Here is an 8,790-nt window from a genome sequence, read left to right as displayed (position 1 = left end):
TAAGTCTACGTTGTTCAATAGCTATAGAATGAGCCTACTCAAAGTCCGGTAATTTTCAGGACCGTCATCTAAGTTACATTTATCTACAGATAGTATATTTAACCACTGAATGGGTAGTTCCTCCGGTTAACAGGTCCATGAAGGCAGTTCCGTTCATGCCGATCAATTTGGCCGTTCGTCCTCATTTGCTGTCTTGTTAACGGTTGTTATTTGGTAACTAGCGCTGTGAAAGATAAAAGACACTTGGCGGAGAACATACAGTGCTACATATATATATATATATATATATATATAATATATATATATATATATATATATATATATATATATATATATATATATATATATATATATAGAAAGAATACCCACCACGATGAATAATATGATGAATTTTTTCTATTTGCAATTGCTTCCTCCTGCAATTGTAACTAATTTCCCACCCCCATCTTATTTTGCCTTTTATTCTTTTCCCGGTAATAAAAAAACCCGTCAGAAGATACATATATTATATATATATATATATATATATATATATATATATATATATATAGAGAGAGAGAGAGAGAGAGAGAGAGACGAGAGAGAGAGAGAGAGAGAGAGAGAGAGAGAGAGACTGTTTCTTTCTGTTTTTCAGTAAATTACTGTCAACAGAAATGTAACGCAATTCATGAATTCATGAAGTAAGGGAGCTTTGTATACGAGTAAGAAGAAGAGGCAGAAATGTTTATAGCCAAATTATTGAACGATTGAATGATTTATATTTAAAACTTACGCTCAGACAAAGTACTGGGATAATTAAGCCACTCGATGCTAAAGGAAAAAAAAAAGTAGGTGCAGCTATGGGCCTAAGGAACACCGCCAACACCTTTTTACTAATGCCTACAGTGTACCACGTTAGGTGCTCTGAGGAAGCTATAACACCCTCCCTACATGGTCCGAAGTATTGAGACATCTTCAGGTCCGCCTTTATCGTTCGAACTAAGACAGAACGTCTCCTTCGTGAATAATGCTCTCTCGCGCACGCGCCAAAAGTCTTTCAGATATCGCTTGGTGCAAGATGTGGGGGGAGGAGTTGCCACTCGACGCCATTTGTTTATTTAACGATATACAGCGATTCGATAGAAGCGCTGTGATCGCTGATACAATTCAATCGGCTTCGTAGGCTGTGACATGTGAGGTCTCCTGTGAGTTGCTCTGTTGCTGTGGCTATTTCCGCTGGTGCTGTTGCTGGGCTTTGCTGAAGCATTTCGGGCAAGACAGAGTGGCATCATCGTGCATCAGTCGGTGAGTAGACCTATATAGTCCGAGATCAGTGGAGCTTGACTTAGCCTAGAGTAAGGTTGAAGGATATTAGCGGTTTCTTAAAGGGTAAAAAGTTTCTTCTTAAACGTATTTTAATAAACCGACATACGTGCGCGCATGCACACAAACATATACTTACATACATACATATATATATAAATATATATAGATATATATATATATATATATATATATATATATATATAGATATATATATATATATACATATATATAATATATATATATATATATATATAGTGTCCGTGTATTACAATTGAGTACGTTTAAAGTGACATTATTATTATTTTATTATTATTATTATTATTATTATTATTATTATTATAATACAATAGAATGCCAGGTAACGAAACCAGTAGACAAAGCAAAAGAAAACTATATATATATATATATATATATATATATATATATATATATATATTAAAGCTTTGTAGACCCACACATAATAAGACATAACAAAAAGAGGAGAGAGATCGATGTCTCAGTAACATATAGGTCTCTTTAGACTTTGATACAACCTTATCTCGTGGTAGTGCTAGCTGACCGCAAGGGTGTCAGGCAAAGCCATTGAACTCTCAGCTCTCTCTCTCTCTCTCTCTCTCTCTCTCTCTCTCTCTCTCTCTATCTCTCGATAAGTCGGCCAGGATTCTCTCCTGGAGTTTGTTGTTTTGTTTATGTTTGTTATTGTGATATTGTGTTTTGACTTGTATGCTTGCATGCACGCTTGAACATTCAATGCAGCATGTATGTATGTTATGTATGTATGTAATATAAATATATATATATACTATATATATATATATATATAGTGTGTGTGTGTGTGTGTGTGTGCGTGCGCTGCGGTGTGTTGTGTATAAGATTACATTAGTTAGTTACTTATTATTATTGTTTTTATTATTATTTTAATTATTAGATTATTATTATTATTATTATTGATAGATTAAGTCTTAATGCCTGCTTTTATTTAGAGATGTGAAAAGTAAAGGTCCAGTCATTAAAGTCTGTGTCTTGTTAGGAGCTCTCTCTCTCTCTCTCTCTCTCTCTCTCTCTCTCTCTCTCTCGCTCTCTCTCTCTCTCTCTGCATCTCCTCTCTTATATATACATATTATAATATATACATATATATATATATATATATATATATATATATATATATATATATATGATGTGTGTGTGTGTGTGTGTGTGGAGAGAGAGAGAGAGATTTAATACATGCAGCAGGAGAGTTTGTGCAGTATAAAATAAAGATAATCAGATCAATCGTCAACGACACTGAGAACAACAATAATTGGTCTGAAGAAGTTCATTGATAAAGATAATAAAAAAATGGCTGTCGTGAAACCAATTACTTGCGCCACACAAAACAGATATTATAAGGAAAGAAGGAAAGTAGAAATACATATGCGTAAAGAATTGAGCAGTCAAGTCGTGAGCAGGCAATTCCCGTGGGGGGTTATTTCCGTCAGTGCAACTCACGCGGTGCACTGTAGGCATTACTTTTACAGTTCTGCGCGGCGTTTCTTATAGGCCCATAGCTTCATCCCCTTTAATTCTTATTTTGCTGTACCTCCGTTCATTGTTTTTTTTTCTTCTAACTGCGAGGTTTTCCCTCATGATACACCTTTCAAACTCTTTCACTATTCACATTCAGCACTTGTTCGTTTTATTTCATTTATTAACTTTTTTTGCCATTGGTTTTATCTTTTTCCCTTTTTTTGGCCATTGGTTTGATCTTTTTTCCTTTTTTTGCCATTGCTTTTATCTTGTTTCCTTTTTTTGCCATTGGTTTTTCTTTTTCCTTTTTTTTGGCCATTGGTTTGATCTTTTTTCCCTTTTTTTGGGTCATTGGTTTTATCTTTTTCCCTTTTTGGGCCATTGGGTTTATATTGTTTCCTTTTTTTGGCCATTGGTTTGATCTTTTTTCCCTTTTTTGGCCATTGGTTTTATCTTTTTCCTTTTTTGCCATTCTTTTATCTTTTTTTCCTTTTTTTGGCCATTGGTTTTATCTTTTTTCTGTTTTTGGCCATTGGTTTTACCTTTTTTCCTTTTTTGCCATTGATTGGTTTTTATCTTTTTTTCCTTTTTTTGGCCATTGGGGCCACTGATTTTATCTTATTTTTCATTTTTTGCCATTGATTTTATCTTTTTTCCCTTTTTTTGGCCATTGGTTTATCTTTGTTTCCTTTTTTTTTTCTTGCCAGTGGTTTATCTGAAATGTCTTAGAGTGGATGGCCAAGTATGACCAAGGAAATAATTTACACTGATAGTTAAGCCCGTATTATCTCCTGGTATAGAACTTAGCAAGGGTAAATATATGCATTTGAAATAAAACTACCTTCAATGCATATATTAATGCAAATTCAGCATCTAAGCAAGACCACCGAGATACAAGGCCTGTTCGATGTTTTGTGACATAAGCAAGGGTGGTCCGAGCTGCTAGCACTGACTACGCTGCCAGACGAAAGAAATGTAAACAAACCCTCGCCAAAGTCTATCAGTTTTGGTCTGCCAGTTATTTATTTACTTATTTTCTCGTCTACACTTATTAGTGTACACCAAATAATACTTACTCGAAAATAGGACATTGCTTTCCCAATGATAGCATTATGATGTTACAATGCAAAACACTGTAAAAAAGATTTTTTCTAAGCCTATAATTACTTTCTTCAGTGTGCAGTGCAGAACATCACCTTTTATGTTTTAATTGGGAATTTGTGCAACTTACTTGAATTTAGACTTTACCTGTTCAACATAAAGTCAAATGCACCTGCTGCAGCTTCACTATAGCCAAAGGCTGAACAACAATATTTTTGCATTTATAATGAAAATATGGTATTAAGTACGTGAGTTTCATCCACCATCAGTATCATTATTTTGTCATTGGGTAGTAATGATTTATATTTACTCTTAGAAAATTTGAGTCCTTTCGTTATGATGCTGGGCAGACCTGTTTAAAAAAACACTATAGGCATAATAAAAACACAATATTACCAGCTCTGATGAATAATCAGATTTATTAAATCATTAACTAGAGCTAAAATTATTCTCAAAAATGAAATAACTACTTTTATAACAGCAATGTAATATACATATATTGCAGTGTTAGAAATACATTCAGCAGTATCAGCTCTCTGGAGTTACTGAATATCTGCTTAATGAAATTTGTATCATGAACCTCTGTAGGAATCTTGAGATCTCCTAAGTGACGTACTTCAGTGACATGAAAAATGCATGTGCTGTACAGTTAGATTTAACTGTAGATAGGGCATTGTGGCTTATATAAGTATGGTATTTCATTAATCAGTACTGAAGTTTTACCTGTGGAGGAAGAAGGATGGTCTTTTAATATTTTTACGTTTATATATGAGCACTGAAACCTAGTAATGCAATGAGGATAGGTTAGGTCAGGTTAGTGAAATTTCTAATGTAGGCTCCTGGTTTGAACCTGTAACCCTTAGAATACTATGCCAGTCTCCTTTTTTTTTTCACCTTAACCCATCTTGGCCCAAAAGGTTTGTCCAAGCCTTTGACTATTGTCATTGGAAACTTGCCTATTTCCCCACCACTATACTGTACTTAAGTTGTGATGAACCTATAACTTAGGTATATGTCTGTGCTAATGTAACTCTTAAGTACCTTGTCTGAAGGTTCTATCGCACAGGTATCATGTTTGCAACCTTCTTACCTGAAACAGGGCCCTTGTCGAAACATTGCAATAATGCTCTTTACCATATATAGAGGCTACAGCATGCTTTAAATTTCTTCTGGGGTTTCTATGCACTTGCAGTACGTAAGTTTACCATTCTTTGGTTTACTTGTTTGATGTGTTTACCCTTTCTTTGCTTGTTGGTAACTTTTTATATGCTGCTTGCCTCACCTGACAACTGCTACCATTATTGGTCTTGCCTATTATGACATTTAAATTGTTTTTTTCCAAAGCTTTATAAGTCCTGAACTGGTTGTTTGACACAGGCTACTCTGGGAGTTGTTGGACACAGGATACACTGGGTATTGGTTGGCATAGGCTACACGGGGTGTTGTCTAGTATAGGCTACACTGGGAGTTCTATGACTTAGGCTAGCCTATACCTATTCGACTCTGTTAAGCATTGGTTGACATGAATTCCTACTAAGATTCAATGTAGGCAAAACCAGTCTTTCTTTATATTGCACCTGACCTTGTTGCTCGCAACTCCTACCTAGAATGCAGACTGTATTTATATTGCAGTTGAAAGTCATCCACAGAGAAAAGTCAAATAGGTAGTACCTGTTGCAGTGAACTTATTGCCGAGTATATCTACTTACCACAGTAAGTTCGTTCAAAAAAAGGACACTAGATGTATCCATGGCTCGCTACCTCATGATGCCATGTAAGTTTTATGTTCCAGTTCATAAATAAAACAATGGAACCACGAAAACACCTCGTGGCCAAGTGATGTAAGGGAAGGATGATCAAGAGTCGGGAGTAAGTCGCCAGTCACTCGCCTCAGAGAGTCGGACCACCAGGGTCGACGTCATCACGTCATGACGTCACATCGCAGAAGCCTTCTGTCTCAATGGTCTTGATCTAAGACATGGGAATTTACAAATGGAAGTTCAAACCTCGGGATTTTTATTCAAAAATTCAGCGCTTATTGACATATTTTAGGTAAAATCGCCCTTTAAATATTTTTCCAGAATGTTCAGCAATGGCTACGTGTCACAAGATTCAGAAATGATAATCAATTGCTTCGTTCTGACACAAATTCAGTACGAATGATATATTCCTTCACATATTCGACACTCGTAATTATATATATATATATATAATATATATATATATATATATATATATATATATATATATATATATAGAGAGAGAGAGAGAGAGAGAGAGAGAGAGAGAGAGAGAGAGAGAGAGAGAGATATATATATATATATATATATATATATATATATAATATATATATATATATATATATCTATATATCTTTCTCTCTCTCTCTCTCTCTCTCTCTCTCTCTCTCTCTCTCTCTCTCTCTCTATATATATGATATATATATATATATATATATATATATATATATATATATATATATATATATATATGTGTGTGTGTGTGTGTGTGTGTGTGTGTGTGTGCGTGCGTGTGTGTGTGTGTATTTATATATATATATTTATATATACATATTGTCAGGTAGTAGCAGCGCCATCTATTGAGTGGTTTTGTAGAGTAATGTCAGCGCCATCTCTTGTTTGGGTAAATAATTATTTGGTGATGGTGAGTTGAAGTTAATTTATTTTTTCTTAACTATCCTTGTTGGGTTTCCGTAAGTGACTTCAATTTTCGCCCTTATTTATCTGTGATTGCCGCCTGACACCTACCACTACATATGAAGATATTTATATTTAACATATAAGTAAACGAATAGTGTTAATGTTATTTAACGTGGTATTTAAACTTTTTTTAGAATGGTTGAAAATAACTGTAGTGAGGTGATTGTAAAGTGATTTTGTTTAAGGATGTAAAGTTATTTTGTTTAAGGATATTTGTGAATTGTTCACCTATTGTTGAGGGGTTTAAATGTTAACAATACATTGTCAGATTTTGTTTTTCCAGGCTCCCACCCTTACATATATATATATGATGATTTCGTATCTGGGGTTACTTTTGGCCTAGCCTCATAACTCGGGCTAATTAACAACATTGACTTGTCCACTCATTTATTGATTTACTTTCGAAGCTTGTGGCCAACCAACAGTGCTAACCATCGCTTCAGATTTTCAACAAGAAGTCGTCATATTTGTTATCTCATAGAACATATGTTGATCAGTTATGTATATAATTCATTTACTTCAAACTTAGATTTATTTGGCTATGACTTAATTTTGAAATATATATTTTGTACAATTATTCTATTCATGTGTTTGTGTTCCCTCAGTGTAACTATTAACATAAATGTAAACAGAGATCATATCCTGCAAATAGTTGAGAATATAAAGAACCATCGACACATATATATTTATATATATAATATAAATATATATATATATTATATATAGATATACACACACAAAACACACACACACACACACACACACACACACACACACACACATATATATATATATATATATATATATATATATATATATATATATATATATATATAATATTACTAGCAACTGCTACACGCCAAACTGTAGTTTCTTTAAAAAAATAAACCATAGTTTCTTTTTAAAAGAAATGCAGAACCAAAACTCATATTCTTTGAGAGCGTTAATTTCAAGTCATTGGACCCTGTGGTGATCTTGTTCCATATGAATAGGTTTCATCTACTGAATATAATAATAATAGTCTTACTATAATGGGCGTTATGTCTGTCCATCCGTCTGTCATTCAATCACGGCCAAACGGCTGGTCCAATGGGCATGAAACTTGGCAGGGTTATAGTGGGGACCCCTAAGATGGTTTATAATGGGGTTTCATCCTCTGCCCCCCCCCCCCACCCAACTCCCTAATTTGCTAATAATAAATGATAGGTAATCCATTCGTAGACACACTATACCTAAGAGCAGCACGAGAATGTCACGTGCTCTTCGTCAGTAATAATAAGCTAGCTTGGATCGCAGTGCGTTCTAAGGTCAATGTGCTTGTGAAATCGTCGCCCTGAGAGAGAGAGAGAGAGAGAGAGAGAAACGAATCTTTTGATGTAAGTGGTGCCAATGTTAGTTCAATCTTCTTGGTAGGTTCTTTTGCTCGGAAGCTGGAGTTTATATACTTCTTTCATTTATTTTCCTTTGGTCTTGCGTGTGTGCGCGTTGTTTTTTTTTTCATTATTATTTTTATCCACCCAAAATCCATTCAAGTGTGAAAACAAGACCTTAGAAAGCCTCCAATTCTCTGATTGTTAAAAATCAGAAGAAACCCAAGAAAACCTCCAATTCTCTTCTTGTTAAAAATCAGAAGAAACTCTTTGTCATTCCAAACCTATAACTCAAAAATCACAAACATTCGATACTTGAAAATTGATGGAGAGGTTACTATACCCCCAAGGTACTGAATTCCACAACGTTAGGACTAAATACCCCAACTCACACTGTAAATTGAGTTTCTACACGCAACCCTTACGTTACGAATACTCCAGAATACTCCACTGGAGTTGCCAACTCTTCCTGGAGATTTTCCAGCTCCAGGTCTCGAACTTGAAGTATTTTTCCTTTATAATAAGAAATCAGAGCGCCTCAGTGGCGTGGTCGGTATGGTGTTGGCGTGCCACCTCGTTGGCGTCGAGTTCGATTCTCGGGCATTCCATTGAGGTGTGAGAGATGTATATTTCTGGTGATAGACGTTCACTCTCGAGGTGGTTCGGAAGTCACGTAAAGCCGTTGGTCCCGTTGCTGAATAACCATACTGGTTCCATGCAAAGTAAAAACACCATACAAACAAACAAACAAATACGAAATCGAGCTCCGTTTGTTCTCTGGGAAA

The 8,790-nt window shown here is 34.9% G+C and overlaps 1 long non-coding RNA gene across 2 annotated transcripts in view; it reads left to right on the top strand.

Annotated features, from left to right (window-relative positions):
- The first annotated feature begins 1,127 nt into the window (after positions 1-1,127).
- The window catches only part of LOC135213431 (uncharacterized), a 105,743-nt gene continuing 98,080 nt past the window's right edge, over positions 1,128-8,790 (top strand). The window contains exon 1 of one of the 2 annotated variants that reach the window (XR_010314121.1): positions 1,128-1,284. This is a non-coding gene — a long non-coding RNA (uncharacterized LOC135213431). The remainder of the gene's footprint in view (positions 1,285-8,790) is intronic. The other variant, XR_010314122.1, reaches the window with a different exon arrangement.

This window comes from Macrobrachium nipponense, chromosome 42 (assembly GCF_015104395.2).
Source record: "Macrobrachium nipponense isolate FS-2020 chromosome 42, ASM1510439v2, whole genome shotgun sequence".
NCBI lineage: Eukaryota > Metazoa > Arthropoda > Malacostraca > Decapoda > Palaemonidae > Macrobrachium > Macrobrachium nipponense.
Note: the sequence above shows the minus strand (reverse complement) of the source record. Positions and strands in the feature narration are given on the sequence as shown.